General features: G+C 30.7%; 1 protein-coding gene across 1 annotated transcript in view; it reads left to right on the top strand.

The window, feature by feature from the left end:
• Positions 1-21,275: 21,275 nt before the first annotated feature.
• The window catches only part of LOC131844982 (uncharacterized), a 33,315-nt gene continuing 31,047 nt past the window's right edge, over positions 21,276-23,543 (top strand). The window contains exon 1 of the mRNA XM_059193990.1: positions 21,276-21,537. The gene's annotated coding sequence lies outside the window, so the exon portion shown is untranslated. The remainder of the gene's footprint in view (positions 21,538-23,543) is intronic.

The following is a 23,543-nucleotide window of genomic DNA, read 5'->3' as shown; positions in this document are numbered from 1 at the left end:
TTATGGGAAGGAGCATAAATAAAGTGATTATGAACGTACTTGTTTATATTGGTAGATAATCGACAGAATTGTGTCACATTATCACGTGACACAGTAAATGTTATTGATGCTATTTGTAAACAAATACGTGACCGACCCGTTTGATGCGATGTCAAACAAACAACCCAATAACCGTGATCGAAATGTAACATGCAGCTCGGTACAGAAAAATATTTGATTATATAATTTATTTATTAATAACTATAACAAGATACTTCTTTAAGCTACCTAAAGCAGTTGTATTTAGTAATAAATTATTAAATGAACGTGACTGAAATATGCAGTCTACTACGTAGCTACACAATATATCTATATAGATTATCTATGTAGATATGTATATTTTAACAACAAATTGCAACCAAAAACTATTTTCGTTTTTATTGTTTTTGATCAATTATATTTTGTTTTTTTTTTTATTATCTCCTCTAGTATGAACGTGTTTTTGCTTTTTATAGAATTACTATTATGCAGTACCTATAATAATAATTCTACGGTTAGATCTTGCATCTTATAATATTTGGGATGAAAAAAAGTTTATTCATTAGGCTCTGAATTAATACTGAATAAGTAATATCTATATATATACAACATAAAAATGAGTACGTACATATATATAAAAGACTAAATTAGACACTGAGATCTAGGATAAATAATATTATGGTCTGATAATACTGAAAAAAGGTCAAGCCCTCGTTGGGCGCCAATTAAATGACATCATTGTTTCAGCTTAAAATTGATGGAGTAAACATAAGATTAATAGAGATTGTCTAGAAATATTATTTGTCATATTTTATAAATCGATGAATTTGACTTGTGTAAGAAATTTCCTGTGAGAATGAACAACGTAAATTATTAAAAGAATTCCTATCAGTCATATTTTTTATTTTAATCTAGCAATCCGATTAACAGAATCTAATTGTTTTTATTTACATATTATATCCTGTCGTTGATACAATGTACTACGTTCTACAACGATAAAAGTGACGTCACAAACCGTTGATCAGACAAATAGATCGTATTTTGCATTTATAATATTTGCAAGGATATACTGCTACGTATTGCGGAATGCATGAGAAAATGTTACCTTATAAATAAATCACAATAGGGGCTAATGTATATTTATAGACATAACCTTGATATATAGCAAGGCTGTGTCTGCAAACGAGACATACAAATCTCAACCTACTCCCACATGAAGTCTCGAGACTTGCCCAGGCAATGATTATGAATGATATTAGGTACCCAGTTATCTAAACACCATACATATTTAGCATTGTCTTATCATAATGGGTATATTTCTATTTATAATTTACAATATATCACGGCAGACTCCAAGATTATATGGGAAATTCACTACTATAGTGTCAAATTTAGAGACGTTTAAGAATCATAATGCAAAAGTGAATTTCGTTAAATTAGGTTTAGTAGAATTGTCAATAGAAATATCTGAAATTTAGAACCATTAATGATCACATAGTTTTCTATGAAGTATGAATTCGTACTTGATATTTATACCTACCTATTTACTTCATACAAGCATGCAAGGACCCCTCGTTTCTGGGTTAAGAGGAGACTATGTCCCATAAATGGATATTTATAATTGATAAATATGGCAAAGGAATGGAGTGGAATGTCGTGTATGTTATTAGGTATCCATTTTATAGTTGATTTTTTTATAATTATCCTGAAATAAGAACTATGCCGTATCGTCATAGAGAATTCATAACAAACGACTTGCCTACAATTTCCTTCCTGTATTTATTACAAAGTAGAAAAATGAAAAAACGCAGGTGCTTCAATGATATATATCAATGCCATAATGAAATATGCCGACGCAATATTGAATCTATCATAAAAGAGCTTATTCCTAATTAAAAGGCCGATAACCTGTAATTCCACTAGTGTTGCAGATGAAGGCAATAATTTTTAATCACCAGAGGTCAACTGCAACATCACGAGTTTTTGGACGATGGGATTTTCAGAGAAATCACGAAAGAAATGCTTAAACGGAAGATATAATTTATGGTATATTTTGTACATAAGTTATACTCGTACTTATGTATTATTATAGTGAGATGAGATTTCTTCGTTTATTTGCAAGTACATTGGGATGATTTACTAGCCATGCCTTGTATTTAAAGCAGCACTGTTTTATGTCTTCGTCTAAATTATTGATACAGAAGGCTAATGTTAAATTCGATAATTCATACAAGTGCTTATAGACTAGACTATGATTAATGAAGGTATCCCTATATACGTATATAAATAGGTAGGCACTTATTATTAACGATTTCTGTAGGTATTAAAATGAATTGCAGTCATTCAACTCAATGGTTAATAAATAGGTGTGACACACAAAACAAAATCCCATAAATAATGATGTGAAGGCGTAACGCTTGAAGCGCGTACGGACAGTACAATTGACCTTAAGAGTTATGTGGCTACGCCGTCTAGCGTCTGTTGACTGAAACAGGTTAATATATTACATCAGTAGTTCAATACCTTCAATTATAATTACAGCATAAAACATGGTCCGTTCGACCTTGTAAGGTTATTATGATTTTTGTATTTGATGACACTGCGCGATTACAAATTTATGAGAAATAGCATTTTATAGTAGGTATACTCACATTGTATATGGAGTACAAGTTTTCATTTTAGGGATTCTATGTGTAACAAAAACTCCATTCGTTAGGTATGTAGGTATGCTTGCTCTATGAAAAATTATTTAATAAAAAAGGACTTATAAGAACCTTTTCCACAATAATAATTGTTAAAAATAAATCAGAATTGCCAAAGACATTGCTGCATAATGAAGGAAAACGCGGCTCAAATGGCTTAATTGAGGTCTCCGTTGAAGTCGGTTAAAACATTGACCTATATAAAATATTATCTAATAATCAGTGAAAGTTCATTATTCTATTTAGAAAAAAAAACTTACTAATTAAATTAAGTTAGAATGTAATATAAAGAAAGTAAATCTTAAAACAAAATATGTAAGTAATAAGTAAATATAAACGATAATATATATGTAGATACTTAACATTTAACGTACATAAAATTTGCTACTTGTGACACTTTAAAATATATCGTTAACAAAATATATACCTAGTAATATTTCTGGTTGTAGTAATGTTTTTCGTGCGCTTTAAAGTTTAACTTAAGCTTCTGTTTATGCGTGTCAACTTTCACAGAACACTTGCCTTATTCTGCAGTCAAGCTCTCTACATAGTACTCTCGATATAAAAGAAATATTTAAGCTGACAAAGATATAAACTTGCTGGTTAATACACGAAGCTAAAGCTAGTCAAAAATATTATAACGAAAAAGACACGTAATATTTTTTTTATTAATATGCAGATCATACTTTGACGCTAGTGATGTTCAGTCTTACAATTTATAAACTTGTCGATAGACTGCGCTCGTACAAGGTTATTGACCGACTGGTGCAATCAGCGGCTATGTTACATCAGCCGACCTTGCTCGACACGGAACAATGACGGCTCGCAAAATGAACAAACTGTATCTAAGATTTTTCAAAAAAAAATAAAATAAAGATATCTACCGAAACATTATAAGTTTCGGTTATAATATCATATCTGTATGTTATAGTGTTATTTATTGCATCAATTTCTAATCAGATCAATGTCAAAATCCCAATAAATATAAACGTGTTTATACCTATAGACTTCACACTATGTATGTGGAATTTATATAGGTGTAATGATATTATCCCTTATATGGTAAGCCGAAATAAAATGAGTCGCAACGTCATGCGTCAGCGACCACTCTATCCTTGCATATTTTGTTTTCTCAAGATTCTAATTAGTAAGTGGTTGGGATCGATTTTTATAAGCGAGGTATAATATTAATAGGCAATAGGTTGGAAAAGTATAAAATAACTGTAATCACATTAATATACATATATGTATTAGTTGTTTTGCCATACATTAAAACCGCTATTAAAAAAAAGGAGTCGGTGATAGTATGGTGTAAATTTAGGGTAGGGTAGAGAATACATACGATATTTTTTAATGCCACAAAAAAACAAAAATATAAAAAATATTGGCAAAAAATAAAAAAAAGAGTTAGTGTGGACAACGCTTTTAGGGGTATGAAAAATAGATAGCAGTCGATTCTCAGCATAAATATGCATATAAAATTTGATTAAAATCGAACAAGCCGATTCGGGGAGTATGGTAATTGTATCATTGTGACACGAGAATTTTATATATAAGATACTAGCTGTACCCGCGACATCGTCCGCGTAAAATAGTGACCTTGAACAAATAATGAAAAAAATATTTAAATACCTAACCCAATAAAAGCCTAATGAAAAAGTTTCATACTTTTTGCTTCAAAAATGACGACACTACTATACATAACTCTTTCAACCCCTTATAACTCTTTTTCTAAATATATATTTAATAAATAGGCTAAAAATTAAACTTCAAGCTTCTGGCTTTAAAAATGACAATATTTCCATATAAACATTCAACTCCCCATTAAATTCTTTACAACCCATTTTTCTTTATTTATATTTAATCAACAGCCGAAAAATCAGTTTCAGGCCTTTGAAATTGGCAATATATCCATACAACCTTGCACCTACCATTTCAATCCGCTTACAACCCTTTTCCACATTAAAAAGTACCCTATATCCATTCTCAGGGTCTAGATTGTGTGTTCCAAATTTCATTTAAATCGGTTCAGTAGTTTTGGCGTGTAAGCGAAGTCGAGAGTTATAATATTGTGTATTATATGTAGTATATTATAATAAGTGAGGTATTTAATAAATAAACCCAAAAAAGCCAACGATAAAAGTTTTATCATTCTAGCTTAAAAAATCATGCATTTACATAAAAACTTTGATCCCCTATTTTATTTTATCCCCTTAAGGATAAAATTATTATAAACTTTGAATGTCATATTTATTCATATTTAATCACCAACCTAAAATATAAGTTTGAAGCTTCTAGCTTTAAAAATGACGATTCTTACGTACAACATTGCAAGTACCCTTTCAACCCCTTACAACCCATTCAAATTGTATTATGCGCATTCAAAAGTAGTCTATCTCAGGGTCTAGACTAACTGTGTACCAACTTGCATTTAAATCGGTTCAGTAGTTTTGGCGTATAAGTGCAACTGACAGACAGACAGATAAAGTTACTTTCACAGTTAAATATTAGTGGGGTATTTTATAAACTAACCCAAAAAAGCCTATGGAAAAATGTCATAGATCTGACTTCAAAAATGACGAATTTACCTAAAATCTTTCATCCCCTGTTTTATTTTAGGCCCCTTACATCCCCTTTTTTATTTAGGGATATTTTTTACAAACTTGAATGTCATATTAATTTATATTTAATCAACAGCATCAAAAATAAGTTTCAAGTTTCTAGCTTCAAAAATGACGATTCTTCCGTACAATCTTTCATCCCCAATTTCAAAAAGTAGCCTATGTCCTTTTCTCAGGGTCTAGACTATCTGTGTACCAAATTTCATTTAAATCGGTTCAGTAGTATTGGCGTGAAAGCGAGACAGACAGACAGACAGAGTTACTTTCGCATTTATATTATTAAGTAAGGAAGTAAGGATAAAATAGGATTCCAAGACTTATAAGCTCGAGTACTAAGAAATGTTTAGATTTATTATAGAGACCCATTACTCTTACAATCGTATTTCGATAAAATTCTTCACCTTTTTTGATATTTAATTTTACCTTTTATAGCAAATATATAATTTTATTTCTAGATAATTATATACGTATTGACACGCACACTCTTCTATATCTATGGTGTTAAATTGGTAAAAGTACAAAGTACACAAATCCTGTGTGCACAAATCCTATACTGTATTTCAAAATTTCGACCTAAGACTTTTAAAAGTATACGCTAGGTGTATTGATGTGTGAGTGACTCAGTGATGATATCTATCAAACAAGCAACTCCACGTGTATATTATCTTATCTTTACACACCAAAAAATTGTAACGAAATCTAATCAATCATAGAGATGTATTTTATAAGAATCAAACAATTATTTTAAAATGTTCTACATTTGTGCTATACTTTTTCAGTGTAAAAAGGTTTACGCATTTTGAAAACAGCATTGTTGTATGAAACTAAACTTGAGACAATATATTCGTATACTTACATGTTTTATTTTTTGTTTCCAAATAAATCACCCTTAATTTTTTATATTGAAAGGTTCTGTATTTAATTTATTTAACACTGTTAGCGTATTTTTTTTAAATGCATGTTCATGTATGCATAACCCCGTGCAAAGCTAGTAAATAATATAATTGTGGCATAATATATGCTAATATAAAAAGTTATGTATAGATATAAATAAAAATGTAAAATCAATTAAATGTAATAAAATAAAATAAAATTGTAGTTTATTTATTATTTGTTTGGTCTATGAGGTCAAATAATTGAAATAATTAACATTTACAAGGAAAATTCGTGTTACATTATTCACTATACTATAATAATATTCAGTCATATTTATGTAATTAAAGTTGTTACTGTCGGTACCACAATTTATGGTTGCAACGATTTAATAACTGTAAGTAGGTATCGATAATTTAAATCACTACACAACTCTTCATCGACATTTACGATGTACTACAATCCGGATTTTGCTGCCATATCATACGATACCTAGTAATTCTCCACAATAAAATATTAACATGGTTTAATCCAATAATGAAATTTATAGGTGTAATATTATTGACAAACAGTAAACTTGTAATATTTAATAATTTTAGAACGATTACCGATTTTTATGTATTTATCCAAAATTGCTAACAAAATAGGTAGCAATAAGTATAAGGAGTGAGTGTTAATGTTACATTTATATAATTGCGTTAAATTTAAAAAAAAAAAAAATTCATTTCCCTTATTAAAACTAATAAATATGTACTGTACATAAATTTAAACGTTTTCCTGTACGTAAGAGACTTTGGGTATTTTTTGTACATATTTCAAAATTGGTATTTAACATAATGCAATTTCATTGAGAAGTTACATCATTAACGTCAACTTTAATTTGTCACAGATAGGCAAGATTATAGCGTTTTAAAGATTATAGATAAATATAATGACATACGTATGTAAACATTACTTTACAATTAATATTGTTTTGATATATATGCTTGTTAATCTATTTTATAAATATTTATTTATAGTAAAACATAATTATCTAATTATTTAATACATAACATTGGCTTTTTCAGCTGACTTTAGATTAAAAATTAGTAGTGTTAGAATATTAAATTTTTAGATTTAAAAAATAATTACAATGAATAGAATAGAATAGAATAGAATAGAATAGAAAATCATTTATTCAAATAAACTTAATTTAAGCACTTTTGAATAGTCATAACAATTTGTTTTTTATCTACCACTCGTTCGGAAAGCTGTCTCATCACAAGAAGAACGAGCAAGAAACTTGTGTGTTGCTCTTTTAAATAATCCTTGTAAGTTTACATTTACAAGTCGAAACGTGTGAATACAAACTACCAACAAGCACTAATTTTTTGGGTCAAATATAATCATGCAATAAGATTAAATCAGTCGTAGTGATAAGAGCAGACCAGTCCCTACAAGCAGCACTCGTTCACGAGTATGACGGATGAGCCAGCCATCACTGCGCTCGACCATATTTTAGGGAGCCCATTGACCCGGCCCACCACGCCGCCACATGTCTGGACATTTTAGTGAGCATGACTACTCATTCCACACGACCACGTCACAGCTACAAAAATTATTATATGGTAGTTACAGTATTCGCACTTTACATGAGGATGCATGCGGCAATCAATACAAAAGCCGCTACGCTATCATATATCAAGAAAGCAGTATGAAAATTAAAATTATAACGTTGTCCGCAAATAAACTTATTCTTGCTATATATTACTATCATCTATAAATTCATCTATCTTATAATAGGCTTTTTTACATAACATTTGTTTAATATAAGATTTGAATTGCGTCTCTGTAAGATTTAGCGTAGACTCTGGCAGTTTATTATAGAATCTTACGCAATTACCATAAAATGAATTACTAACTTTGTGTAGACGGCATTTAGGTAAAATTAGCTTATTTTTATTGCGTAAGTTTCTACTTGTACAGTCTTTAAGTTTTTTGAAACTATCTAAGTTTTTCTTTGTATACATAATATTTTCATAAAAGTACTGTGAGGCAACGGTGAGGATATTTGATTGTTTAAAGCATTGACGTAATGACTCTCTAGAACCCATACCATAAATAGAACGTATGGCTCTCTTTTGTAAAATAAATATAGTATTTATATCGGCAGCTTTACCCCATAGCAGTATGCCATATGACATAATGCTATGGAAATAACTAAAATATACAAGTTTTGCCGTCGCCACGTCTGTTAATTGCCTTATCCTTCTAATTGCATAAGCAGCAGAACTAAGTCTACTGGCTAATTTTGAAATATGGGGCCCCCATTGTAACTTCGAGTCCACTGTTATTCCTAAAAAAACTGTATCATTAACAAAATTTACTATTTCTGCGTATTTACTTGTTTTACATTAGGAAGCGTGAATTTAATACACTTAGTTTTGTTGGAGTTCAATAATAGATTATTACATGTGAACCAATTTAGTATAGCAGAGATAGCATAATTTACATCGTCTAATTGATTACATTGGCGACCAATTTTAAACACTAACGAAGTATCATCCGCAAATAACACTATGTCTGCAACTTTCTCTACCATGTAGGGAAGTTCATTTATATAAATTAAAAAGAGAAATGGGCCCAATATTGAACCTTGAGGAACGCCCATTTTTATATTAGTTCCCTTAGACTTTACACCATCAATATCTACAGTTTGCACCCTATCCTCTAGATAAGTTTTCATTAGACTTAGGTCATTATCTCTAATACCATAATATTTGAGCTTGTACAAAAGTGTTTCATGATCTACGCAATCAAACGCCTTCGACAAGTCACAAAAAACGCCGAGAGCATCCTGTGATTTTTCCATGATTCGAATATATGTGTAATAAGCGCTACACCTGCATCAGTAGTAGACTTGCCGGCAGTGAAACCATATTGCTGACTGTGAAGCAGTCCGTTATCCCTGAAGTATTTTAACATTTGGTTAAACATAATCTTTTCAAATACTTTACTTAGAACTGGCAAAATAGAAATTGGTCTATAGTTGCCTAGCTCAAATCTATCTCCAGATTTAAAGAGTGGAATTAATTTGCTAAATTTCATTAATTGAGGAAACACGCCATTATCAACACATTTATTGAAAATAGTAGCTAGATAAGGAGCAACAATATCTATGAATGAACTAACTACTTTAACTGACATGTCCCAGAGATCTTCCGTATTTTTTAAATTTAACTGTTTGAATATTTTTATGACATGAAAAGGGCTGACATGTGAAAATTTAAATGTGAATGAATGTTTTGTCTCTTGGATACTTATATGTACTTAATTATTATTGTATTAACTATATACGTCAAAATAAAACAATATATATATTTTGTGCGTGTAATATATATATATGTTTTGTGTGACGCTGCGTTAATGGTATTCGCGTAACATGGAGGTTCAATTAATGAGGATGAAATATATATTTTTGAATATTATTTATATTTGTTTCACTGACAATATTATTTGCTATTTACATATTGACTTCAGCTGCGAAATTGATTCTATTCAGCTAATTAATCACGATGATTTCCAGTCAGCATTGACTATCTTGATAGTTAAGAGGCCAGTTATAGGCACCCAACGATCCCTAACCCCCTAATAGCTAGATTGTACGGGAGTTTATCATTATGTACCTACATTGTATTAAATTTAATGCCTAAAAGCTCTACTAGTCAAGCTTTTTAATAATACCCTAAAGTTTTTTTTAAGTTCTACTGCTACCAGCATGAGTTAGTTATATTATTTACTATGGTACCTAAGTATATTTAAGTTACTTATATATCATCATCATCTGCTTCTTCCTTATCCCATTTATTTGGGATCGGCGTAATATGTGAAACTACTTATCTATATGAAATAATAAATTATCAATAATTAGTTGAATACATAATAATACTTACAATACGTTATTTTCAGGAAATACTAGTCATATTTTCATATCAGGTGTTTATCGATACATACGAATTCCAGTTTACAACGGCATAGAAGAAATCGGAAACTTGGCGCCAGCGTGTGTGGGCACGCGACGCGAGTCATCGCTGACGAAAACATCAAAAAGACACGCCTTCCATTGACAAATAATAACCTCATTTATCTACATCACGGTAAGTACGAACAGCAATGAATACTGAAAAAGTTTGTCTAATTACCGAACATGGCTGCTGACGCATGCGGTGTGTATGATGTAACAGTGCACAGGCTTACATCAGGCGAATTCCTCTGAACATTTGAAAAAGTCGGCAACGAAAAATACGGCGAACTGTAATACAGACCTTCATCAATGACTAAGCAATGTTTGGTAGTTTCTTTTTATTTCTAAAGGTAAATTCATAATACACTTATTTTGCTAATATGTCTTCTACTTCTCTAACTTTACATATATTTTTAATAGTATTTTTTTACCTGCAACTATGCCTGATTAATAGTTTTTGGAATATTTTTCTTTTTAGATCTGCTTAATGGGTTATCCAACACTAAAAGAATTTTTAAATGTGGATTAATAGTACCGGAGATTACCGCAAACATCCCAATCCAAAATTTTTATCAGTTTATAATATTGTAATTAAATATCAACTGAACTCACTTGACTTCTTCGTATCCTATTAGTCTCTACTGGTGTCCCGCTGGCATACACCGTTAGAGCAGGCGACTGCATCTTTCCATATTCATGCATTAAAAAAACATTAAGACACATAGCTTAACTACCGGACAGGTAAATGTCAAATAAATCCCACTTACCTACCAAAACAATGACGGGGAAATACTCCATTCCATTTATATACGAAGATCGTAGACTTTTTTTACAGTATCAATTCGTAGAATCGCTTCGGCATGAAATGAATTCGTAGACTGTAAAAAGCCATTACTTCTCTAGTTTTTCAACAAAATTCATTGTTGTCAATATTGGTTACAACGTCTAGTCCGAAATCTACATAATATTCGTATATTCAGTCTTTTTCTTCATCGAAGATGGGGCATGGATTGGGACGGAGCCTCGCAGTCCCAGGTCTCCTGAGCAACGTAAAATACGCCTATACTTAAGAGTACAGGAATTTACTTTGTCTCATAATGCACACCATGTACCTACACAGACACATTACATAGTGTTGCCCGTGAACCCACAGGACGACTGAGATGTTATTTCTTGTCCTGTAATTTCACTGCCTTATCGCATGCACCCTCCAATCAAGATACAGATTACAAAGTAGCTTCTCCGCTGAAATTGGAAGACAAATATCCGACTTTACACTTTACAAAGTCCACCTCGGTGCGAAATATGATATTTAAGGTAGACAGCAAAATGGCCCAGTGGATTACTACTCCATTATTAGTTATACTTAGTTAGTACATTTCGTGACATCAAATCCGAGGGACATCAAAAATCTTAGTCTGTATCTATATATCTGATTGACTCTCCGTTAATGGGGATTCTACTTGTTCCCTAAACACGCACATACACAAAATGTGGGCGACATACTAAGCAAGTACGACGTAGACCGTAGACAGTTGGCAATGGCTGTGACTATCATATTTAGGATAACATTCGTAAAAGTATATTATTATTACCTTGTTGGTACTTTTTATAAGATATTAGGTACAGCAGCGAAAATATATGGTTCCGCTGTCTAAGCACGCTGCTTAAAATAATGACTTTTATCATATTTTAACCGTAACCTTGTTCATTTAATACTCGTATAAATATAGATCAGTCTGCAAAATAATTACACTTACTACTTAGTAATAGATGTGAGCCATCGTAATATCTTACGTCAATTCATAGCTAACTCCTGAACTGTTGACTGAATGAGTTAATGTTTATTAATCAGATATTAATGTATTATTAGATATTTCGAGAAAGCAAACCATTACATCAATTTGTTAGTGAAACTGTTTATCTATTTCATTATATATAAATTTAGAGAAAGTGTAACAAGATACATTCGATATTTTGAGTTTTTACAGATTATTGTGGTAGAACCTTCTGTACAGTATGATTTTACTGTTCAGAGGATTATACCACGATGTCCACTCATATGACAATTTACCTGCATTATTGAAGGTAATTAGCATGACTATTTAGCATTAAATAGGGACCATAAGATAATCTGCTTAAGCAAACGCAGTGGCGATGGTTTCTTCTCTCTGCTTAGACAAACATCAATATCAGCTTTGTGATCTCGCTTCATAAATAAAACTGTAGATAATGTTTCCTGTTCGTCTGTTTGTCATAAGTACTACAATATATTGATACACTCTCTTCCTTATATAAAATTGAAATAACTAATATTCCGGGTAAAATATGTTGTCTTATCTTGAAGCTATAAAGGTACGGTCTGTTCATCGTAATTCTTTGATTCATTCTGCCGTCAGCAATAAATTGTGGCACTCAATGAAATTGAAATACCAAAATACAATTCGACACCTTTAATTAACAACAAAATTCTGTTTACAATCATATAACATGTAATCTGAATATTTATTTCGAAGTGAAACCTTTACCTAAAATTTCTTATACAATACCTACATACAAATAATTACCCGACAAAGATTTGTAAAACTCATGTATCTCATCTTGTTCTTCTTGTGACGAGTCTGCATTCCGAATGAGTGGTACAATAAAAAAAATGTGACTATTCAAAAGTGTTTATTTAAATAAAGATTATTTATATACTATTCATGTAAATTTATAACAGTTAGTTATTTTTTAGAGAGAGGAGAATTAATATTTTCATTTTCCACTGATATAGAATTAGTAGCAGATACAACCTATATATTTCATTGGAATTATATACTCTATAATAATTTCTGTAAATCTATTCTCATATGATTATAAAAATCGAATATATATTTCTCATAGCAATATAAATACCTACTCTACTTATATATATGTTTTAGAATTGTATTTATTAAAAATCACTAAAAATATACTTACAGAGCACTTGAAATTATTTACCTATTATCTAAACAATAACAAAACTTGTAAATGTTTTACGAGATATTGCTGTCACATTAATATAAGTTATTAGCGTCCTTGTTAAAGTATACAATATAAGTACAACGAAAAAGTCATGCAATACCCTTTGTCGCATTGTTGTATGTAATTTTGTTATTACAGTTGGTATTTCAGGTATGATAAAACTATTGTGTATTTGCCTATTTCAACGGATAAACGACACGGAATTCCGGCATTGAGACGGTACAGGAAAACCAATTCACGATTCTTGATTTATTTGCAATGTTATATTTATAGCCACTAGCAATAGTTATTATATTCAATTGGGTTCATTACATGATTCTTACTACGTGATTTGTATTATGACAATATGACGGTCCCAGTGCGGTGGTCTAGTTTGGTGGCTTAGCATATCACTTTACTTCCGATGGTGGCGGCTACGATTCCTCGAGTATGATTGTTTGTATTGGCCTGGGTGTTTTCTATGAATATATTTAATAATAATATAAAAAACGTTATCCAGTGTTTGTATCAGCTGTTTAGTACCCATAACCCACGCTCTGCTTAGTTTGGGGTTATCTGTCACAGAGTAAAGAGTGTCCTGGAGTTATAATTATTATTTAGGAATTCCTGATAATTCGTTATAAACGTTCTGGACACTTCAATTTGAATAATATTCACATCTTTAATATCTCGTTTATTTAAAGTGAACAATTGTAATCAACCTTTATAAGTTTAAAATGTGTACTTTATTATATTTAGTAATGTGACCATATTAGATATATTAAATGGTAAAATCTAGTAAAATTTGTTTGTCGAATATTTCATTTTAATAAATTAGACTGTAGGAGTCAAGCAGCAAAGCATGAAAATTCAGCAACAGGAAGTTCAATATTAAAGTAAAATATGCCTAAAGTTAGTAGTAAGTAGGTACTATTTACAGATTTTAAAACATATCTGATTGAGATGGTAAATACCCTTTACCACAAATAAGGAAAATATTATGGACAAGATTCTAAGTTTATGTTTGATGGCCTCGGTATCTAGCGTTTTAGCACATCGCTTTACTTTTGATGATCGCGGGTTCAATTCCTCGCACGGTACAAACATTTGTAATTTGTACTCATGAGTTGATTGTTTGTATCGGTCTGGATGTTTTCTATGTATACAGTATCCACAAAAAATATATACGAAGTATTTATATCTGTTGTCTAATATTTATAACACAAGCTCTGCCTCTTTGGACTAGATGGCTTTATGTTAATCGTCCAGGGGTATTATTATTATTATTCTCTTCAACTATTTCGTTCTTCTTATTTTATATAGACTAACAATTTACTTATTTACCATTGTATAATTTAAAATAGAACTAGAGTATCGATCGTTACACACATAAACACTAATAGGCATAGATTATTTCTAAGTAGATTATGTTTTGTTTGTGCCCTGCTACATTGATTTGGGTGTTTCCTTAATCCCTTAAGGTAATATTGTTAGCAAGGAAATATCTAGGAGAAGTGCTTATGCTTGCATACTAATTTTATTGCCATACTTACGCCTTGAATTTGATTGTTGCCAAATTGCCAACTGGTACTTCCGATATTCTGAAGGAAAGATACATAAAACGGATAAACATGTGATTAGTGAGAAATGATTGAAATACCTAATAGTAACCTGCCGGGACTGTGGAAGACCATAGAATGAACTTAGAGCAACCAGTTGGTCCATCGTGGTTATTTCACTGGGAATTGATCACCATGGTTTCCAGGTCCTATGTGGAGATCGACCTCACGTCAAAAGTCTGATAATGTTCAAATTCTGGGTAGGCATTAAGTGATAAGTAGGAAATATATTATTATTTTAGGTGACTAGTATAATAATTATATATTAAAATATATTTAATCTAACTTACACTAGATAGCTAATAACTATATGCAGTAATATTAAGGCTAACTAGGTAACAATTGATTTTGTTGCATAAAAATAATAAAGTAGTCAAGGAAAACATAAAGGAAAATTTTAAATTACAGATAATCTTCGTATATAAATTTTAATGTTTAATTGACATAACTATACTTAGGTATACCTATGTTGTGTAATGGAACATGGATTTCCCTAGCGTCTTAAAATTAAATTTCCCGTTTAGGCCAACGTTGCAACAAACTTTAAGACTACAAGATCAGCCTCGGTGGTTGCGGGTTCGATTTCTCGCACTGTGCAAACATTTGTATTCATGACTATATTTATTTTTATTGGTCTAGGTGTTTTCTATGTATATTACGAATTTAACTTCATTAACAGTTATCTAGTACCCACGGTATAACTCAAACTAAGCAGCTTGAGATTAGATGGAGCTGTGTGAATTGTCCGGGATTATTATTACTTTAATATTATATAATGTTCATATTATATAACTCCATAGAATAGCATTGTAGTGCATACATCATATCTGCGCATAAAACCTTCTTACGCCTATGAATAATCCAAGTATTGTAAAAGAGATTCCTTTCCTTGTGAGTTCTTCCTAATCAGTATTAAGTTAACATTCGCTATTCCTAGACATCGAACAAACAGTACAAATAAGGGTGTATTCATGTGCAATGAGACTTCTATCGACCGCTTTATAAATAGCCGCATTTGACATTATAGTTGTCTGAATATGTCGAGAATTCATGAATGAGATATGCCAATATCGAGTTATATTGTTGACTTTCATCACAATGATTACTTTGACTGACAAATCATTTGCATTATCATTCATTGAGTTCCGACCTTTATTTAACCGAACTACGAATTGTCTGTCTATCAAGTCAATAATCAAAAACTCGACAGTCAAAGGTCATAATGTAAGATACAATCGGACTTTAAATGACCAGAATTATAATAAACTTAATATTTAAGTAGTCAGATATGACAACAACCGCCATAAGAAAGTTAAGTCGATTTTTATAAAATGTAATCAGTCGTTTTAACTACACAGTGAACTATATAAATGTGTTGTGCACGTGTATACAATCATCACATTTTATTTATTTATTTTTATAGCTTAATCGCTTTGAATATGGACAAATATAACCACTGACTATGGACATTAAAGAGAATCTAATACAGTGTTGCTTTTGGTATTCAATACCATTCACCGTTTTATAGACCAATTGAATAACGTAGGACTCATTGCAGGGATACCTAATAAACAGTTCACTCACAAAATAACATTAAACTTTTTTAGTATTCCTAATAAGATTAGGCTGGGGAGAAGAGATTGTTACTAATTGGTAACTTCCCTAAAAACCATCGTGTTTAATTCCTGGTGAATTTGTGATGATATAGTCTGTCATCACTAATCTGACTTCATGCTCCGCCTGTCATCTTCCCCTGATGTTCTCGAGTATACTATTAGCGCAGGTGGATACATCATTTCGTCATTATCCATTACAAAAAAATACATAAAAAGATAACTTGACTGCATTTTAGAATTACATTTCAATAATCCTAACACGCAAACACACACGCTCACACACATGCGCACACACACGCGCACACACACACACACGCGCACACACACGCGCAATCATGCTCTAATGCTCATAAATTATGAGTGTCATTGTCTATCTCAAAATTGAGTTTTTTAAGTTTAATATTTAAATTATATGCATTGCTTTGGAGATGGGCGCAAATAACTGCAACGCTTTATTTATAAATTCATGTACTTGTATTGGTTTAAATAAACTATTTAAATTCTTTAATGTTTTTTTTTATTATTTTGCATCAACTGATGTAAACACATCCTAAACTCAACAAAATCCAGTCGAACTCCGAAGTTCCGAGAGTGGAATACCGATGGTGCGCGGTCACGAGTTATGGGTCCTTTACGCATGCGTGATGAGGACACTGAGGGTAATAAAATAACATTAAGGGAATTACTCATGTAATGTTTTATACATTGAAATGCTTGCAGTCGAAATTCGTGGTGTGATGTTGTTTACAATTAATATTAGCCTTGTCTTTATAAATATAAATTACTTCACATACTACGACTATAAATTATACTTTCTGTTCATAGTCTTCGCAATTATAATTAACAATTAGTAATTTTATATTGAACATGGTTCTATGCTTTACTTGATAAGAATGACACTCGTAGATGTATATATAATACGGTTTATTCTACGAAAACAAACTTATTAACATCGATAAAAAAATTGGATGCAAATAAAATTAAAGAACCGCAGTAATATTGAAAAAAAAAAGGAGAATGTGATTACACAGATAGATACAGAGATTTTCGTGGTATATCTAAATTATGCGTCGCACTATGACGCACAATTTAGATAAAAAGAAGTAAAAGAATAAATGTAATTATTTATTTTGTATATATTCTGTACTGGCTATGTCTGTGGTTTCACCGGCATGAAATTTATATATTTATACTAGCTGTCCCCGGCAAATGCTGTTTTGCCTTAAAATAAAAAAAAATTAGGGGTGGACTTCCCCTAACATTTAGGGAGATGAAAAATAGATGTTGGCCGATTCTCAGACCTACTCAATACGCTCACAAAATTTCATGAGAATCGGTCAAGCCGTTTCGGAGGAGTATGGGAACGAAAACTGTGACACGAGAATTTTATATATAAGATTATGACCTATGTATTATTCTGATGTATAGTAAGCTATATTATTGTAAAGTTCCTTTAAAATACATTGAGTAGTTTTTGCGAGTAAGAGTAACAAACTTCCATCCATCTAACTATACATCCATACTCACAATTCGCATTTATAATATTAGTAATGTATATGTGCATAAAGTTAGACCAGAAAGAATAAAGTTATGTGTACACTGTAAATGAATATATAACATTTCGGGCACTATCTCGACTCCTGTTTTGCGTATGTCATATTCCAACCATACTTCAGTTATTAATGTACTTCAAATACAGTACCATATGGGAGACATGCTATTGAGACACATGGTGAATTATAGTGATGAATTAATGTATGATAAGCTTCTATAGAAAAAAATTGATGAGATAAAAATTCATCATTACATTATATTATATTTTTTTTATATTTAACTTTTAAAATTTTAGAACAATACAACTTACACATATCTGACTGTTCACTGTTCAATGCAGTATCAGCTGCTCGAACTGCATCCATGTCCTGTGGGATATCTTCCCTTGCTTAACGTAAGAATTTTTGTTTTATATAAATTAGAAAACATATATTTCTGAAAATTGTTTGTAGGTAATTGATTTATTTATGTATTTAAATGTATAAGTTCTGTAAGTGGTAACAGACGTCTATATACATTAAGTACTAAGTAGGTACATCCAGAGTAACATAATTTCAATGTCTTGAATCCCTTATTCACCTTTTATTTGAAATACATATTAAAAAGTAAGTTGCTGGGCAAATGTAGGTAATAGAGGCCAGATAGAGATACCCATACATGCTTTCTAAAATGTTTTCTTCAGTTTAAAAAAATAATACTAGTATAAGCAGAGTTTCATGATTCCAAAGTACTAGATACATCAGTTAACCAGGTTATAAAAAAAGTGTTTACTGATTAACCTTAGCGTAACCTTACTTCTATCATAGTTTATTATAGTTATCGCAATGTTACGTCGACATTAAATCTTAGAAAATAATCAATTTAATAATCCTAAAATGAACAATAATTAGATGTTATTAATCTATTTCTAAGAATCATCGGCAGCTGATTTTACTATGGTCAGTAATTGCATCATTCTCCAATTCACTAGGTATCTTAGTGGTCACAGCCTAATTAAGATGCTTTATTCAAATTTCACTGCGTGTTGCTCTCATTTAAGTACTCCATATAAGTTTCTATGAATAATATGTAACTTGGAGAAGTGTCAAATTAATATAAAATTTCAATCACACTAGCGTATCAATTTCAATTTCTAACTAAATAATAACCAGAGCAGTTCCAAATTGAGTGGCGATGAAACGGAACAGACTTAGATACAGTACCGACGACATGAACAACAAATAAAAATGACACCACATTTCAATAAATAAATACTACTACCCTATTCGTGAATACATTTTCTATATACTAATAATATAAATGTTAAAGTGCGTTTGTCTGTTTGTTACCTTCGTGTATCAACGTATGAACAAAATCTAATAAAAATAACTAGATTATATAACGAGGATATAGGCTCTCTTTTATCTCGTAAGAAGCAGGCAAAGTCGCGGTTAGTAGCTACTGTAAGATATGTTTGCATAATTCATAAAAATTAGCTACTAATATTGTTAGACTGGAACGAATTTTACATATGGCGCTGCAACCAACCAGACACTCCCCATAGCCCTCGCTATAGTTCAAGAAATCCTTTACAAAAAGAAGATGAATCTATACAATTATGTTCTTGGAAATCAGCCTACTCTTTTAGATTTGCAAATAGTAGAACTTACGTACCTATACCGTAAATAAATACTAATTAGGTCCCAACTTGGGAGCAGGAATATGAAATTCTCTACGATTGAAAACTTTTTGACCAAGTAATGGAAATTGTCATTAAAGTATCACAAACAAGAACTGGCACGCAGTCTTACACTTTATAATTTAATTCTGTACATCGTTCTTGATTAAAAATTAAAAATAAAGTATAACAATTAACAAAAAAGTGTTTTCCTTCAAATAAACGAATAATTAAATATTTATAACTGATTAATCAAGCGAGTTGACACAGTTTCGGGGCTTGATGTCTGTAGTAACTGATGCAGAATCCTACTTTTTCCTTGTAAATACGATCGAGGTAATAAACGTTTAAAACTATATTGTTGTATATGTATTGCGAATACAATACTCCCGTCATAAATTATTATTTTTGTTCTTATTATAGTTTAATATTTCTGATAATAATAACTCAGGATATTTCACACAGCGCCTTTAATCGGAAGACTATGAAACAAAAGACATATGCTTATGTTATGGATACTAGATAACTGATACATAGATATATTTACAAAAAAATGTATCTATGTATTTGTATAATATACATAGAAAACACCCAGACCGATACAAACAATTATACTCATGACTACAAATGTTTGAGCCGTGCGAGGAATCGATCCCGCGAATTTAGGAAAGTATTTAGTGCTAAACCACTGAAATTAATGGATAGTTATAAAATGGATCTTATTTAATAATATATTAGGTTTTAGACGATGTTTAATTATAAAAGGGAAGTAAAATTACCTAGTTAGAAAACAATTTTTTAAGTTGATTACATTAGTTAATTACCAATAGCAATAAACTTAACATTTGAATCTACGTTAATATAATTTATTATACAGCAGAATTCACTTGTTATTTCCTTAATATGTAAGTATTACAGTTTGAATATTTCAGTTTAAGTTAATATGCTATAAAGATACCTGTACCGGCACCTGTGTTAACTTATAGAACAATCAATGAGTATGAAGAATTACATAGAAGGAATCTGAACAATCTTACGCCATATTTTTGAAAGTACATAATATGTACTTCATTACATATTATATAGTTGTAATTAAATAACAATGTATTTTAAAATCATATTTTCTATTCTATTTTATTATAATATACTTTAGTAGTTATTATGCACCCTTAGTATCAACTAATATATAGATATGGATCACCATATCATGCAGTTTGATCAGAGTATCATTTTTGTAGATTTGTAGCTCCGGAAACGCGCATGCGGCACGCCGGATGACAAGTAATTATCCATGAGCACTTGCAACAATAGATAAATTGCAGGTATGTCATAGTTCTTCGAAAAAGAAGTATGCTCATATTCTGAAGGTTGCAATATCGTATCGTATGGATTTGTTGATATATTTAATCGATATTTTGTAAAGCGGTAAAATACTTTCGTGTTATTTATAAGTTTAATCCATTACACAGATATCTACAGTATTTACAACTACTGTAATATTAGCACTGTCACTGTCATGGGCTGATGTAAGTAATTGTTTAACAATATATTATTTTTTATCGTACTAACTGTAGCGTGCTTTAAACATGGCCGCAACCGGCGGCGCTATTCAGTACACCCGCAACCGGTGGCGAAGGCACGCCTCAACATAATGCGGGAATAAATGACATCGATTATTGCTCTGTTAAATCGAGAATTAAATCACGAACGTTCAGACATATTTAAATATTAATTCGTTTGTTTGTTGTTTTTTTTAATAAAAAAAAGTGTTACGGTTGCGTTCGGTTTATGCCCATCCGTTGGAATTTCGAATTGGTCAAGGTCTGTTTCGTGTTTTGGGTTGTTGGTGCAGAATTGTGAATAATACGACTAGACTGAGTGCATAACGGGTGAGTGACATCTTCAGGCATGCTAGGCTATTCCCTATTTTATTTTTATACATGTGAACGCGCCAATGCGCAGACGCAACCTATTTTTGGTGCATGCGATGTTCGCACCTATGAAACCTATGTTTTAAACTACATTCTCAAGTTACAATACATATTATTACAATAATAAATATTTGTGAAAGTTAACAAAAATACGGCACGTGACTAATATAACTATAATCAACATTATGTGTAGAACGTGTTGGAATTAATACTTAATATGTATATCGATAATACGCCTACATTTCCTGATATCTGGCCTCGAAATTTTCTGAATTTGTCATATATAAAAACAATTTAATAAATTTAATTGCAGCAATGGGAATTGTAAGTTATGCATGTTCGGAGTTCGCTAATGGGTTCATTCACATTGAAGACACATGAGAATTTAAAACTGATGTCGGTACGAGACAATTTGCAAGATACACATTTATTACTAGTTACAAATTTAACAATAAAGTCTAATCCTTACCGTAATATACACTTTAATATGTATGCATGAGGCAACATTCTACCTCATTTAGTTTGTAATCATATTGTTTATAATAATAAATAATTGTAGATATAATTTTACAAAAATGGCAATTATCATATCGATTAAAAAAAACCTGTTGATTTGTTTGGCGATGACATCGTATAATCTTGTAAAATATACTAAAATACACACAAATAATTATGTAAAATTAAGAACATTTTTGTTTTGATGAACACTTTTAACTTTTTAAGTAATCATTCCGATATTTAATGATGTGATAGATTAATTAAAAAATTTTCACTCGCACAATTCATAATCAATCCATAATGGACACCCTTAGAATTTTCGTAATATGACTATATTATATATGTACTATGATAAATATATACTTCGAACTTAATATTATATATTATGGCATTGATAACTGAAAACTGAAGTGTGGTAAGCTTATCTAATTTTAATAAATAATCTTGATATAGTAATGATCATTTTATCAATATCTAGTAGAAATATTGCCATATATTTACGTATATAATAAATTTAATTCTAAAAAGTTATTCTAGTCTAAGTTTATTCCTTAAACTATTAATAGAACCAGCTTAGAATCTATAAATAAATGTATGTACCTTAAAATTACAGGGTAATTACAATACCAGTTGTACTATTATTATATTCATTAAAACAAAACTAATAATTCTATATGTAATCGATAGCGCGTTGCACTTTCCATAGCGTTTCATGTGCATGGTAAACGACCCAGTCCACGTCTTATGAAGATATAAATAAACATTAAAATAATTATAGACGCCAGTGGAAAGTCACCGAGCGACGTCTGATGTGATAAGTGCATTAATAATATTTTCATACGATTTCATTCGAATTATTAATTACTTGGATTAGTTACTAATGCATATGTAATGTAATTGCAATCGTGCAAGATTCTGTGTACAGGCCTATCGAAAATATCATTTACAATAAAATATCAAAGAGAGACTTTTTTAATACCATATTATATTCTTAATATACAGATATTCTCAAATTTTTCATAGTTGTACATATTTCTTTACGTATTGTTTTTATTTTATTTAAATTATAAATTGTATATATATTATATATTTAGTGATATTTTTTGCTTGCTGTCCAATATGTGACAAGTTTGTTAGCCCAATTTTCAAATAAATATAGAATAAAATAATATCGCCCCCGCTGTTTATGCCTATGTCTTTTAATTTACGCAGTCGATTTTAATGCAGTTTTCAGTAATAGATAGAGCGATTCAAGAGGAAGGTTTATATGTATAATACATGTGTGTTATAATATAGAACAAGCCTAATGACTTTTGTACTACGTTATTGTATCTATCCCTTCTTTTTATAAGAGGGTAAGTTAACCATAAAAATAATAACAATTGACTTTTTAGATTAATAGTAAGATGTTTTTATAAATCTAGCTTCACAGTCTGACTACAGATTAACATCACTAACTCGTTCAT

The sequence above is a fragment of the Achroia grisella genome, unplaced genomic scaffold, assembly GCF_030625045.1.
Source record: "Achroia grisella isolate CSIRO2021 unplaced genomic scaffold, CSIRO_AGI_Agris_v1 utg445, whole genome shotgun sequence".
Lineage (NCBI taxonomy): Eukaryota > Metazoa > Arthropoda > Insecta > Lepidoptera > Pyralidae > Achroia > Achroia grisella.
The sequence above is the reverse complement of the archived record's forward strand: the minus strand, read 5'-3'. Positions and strand labels throughout refer to the sequence as shown.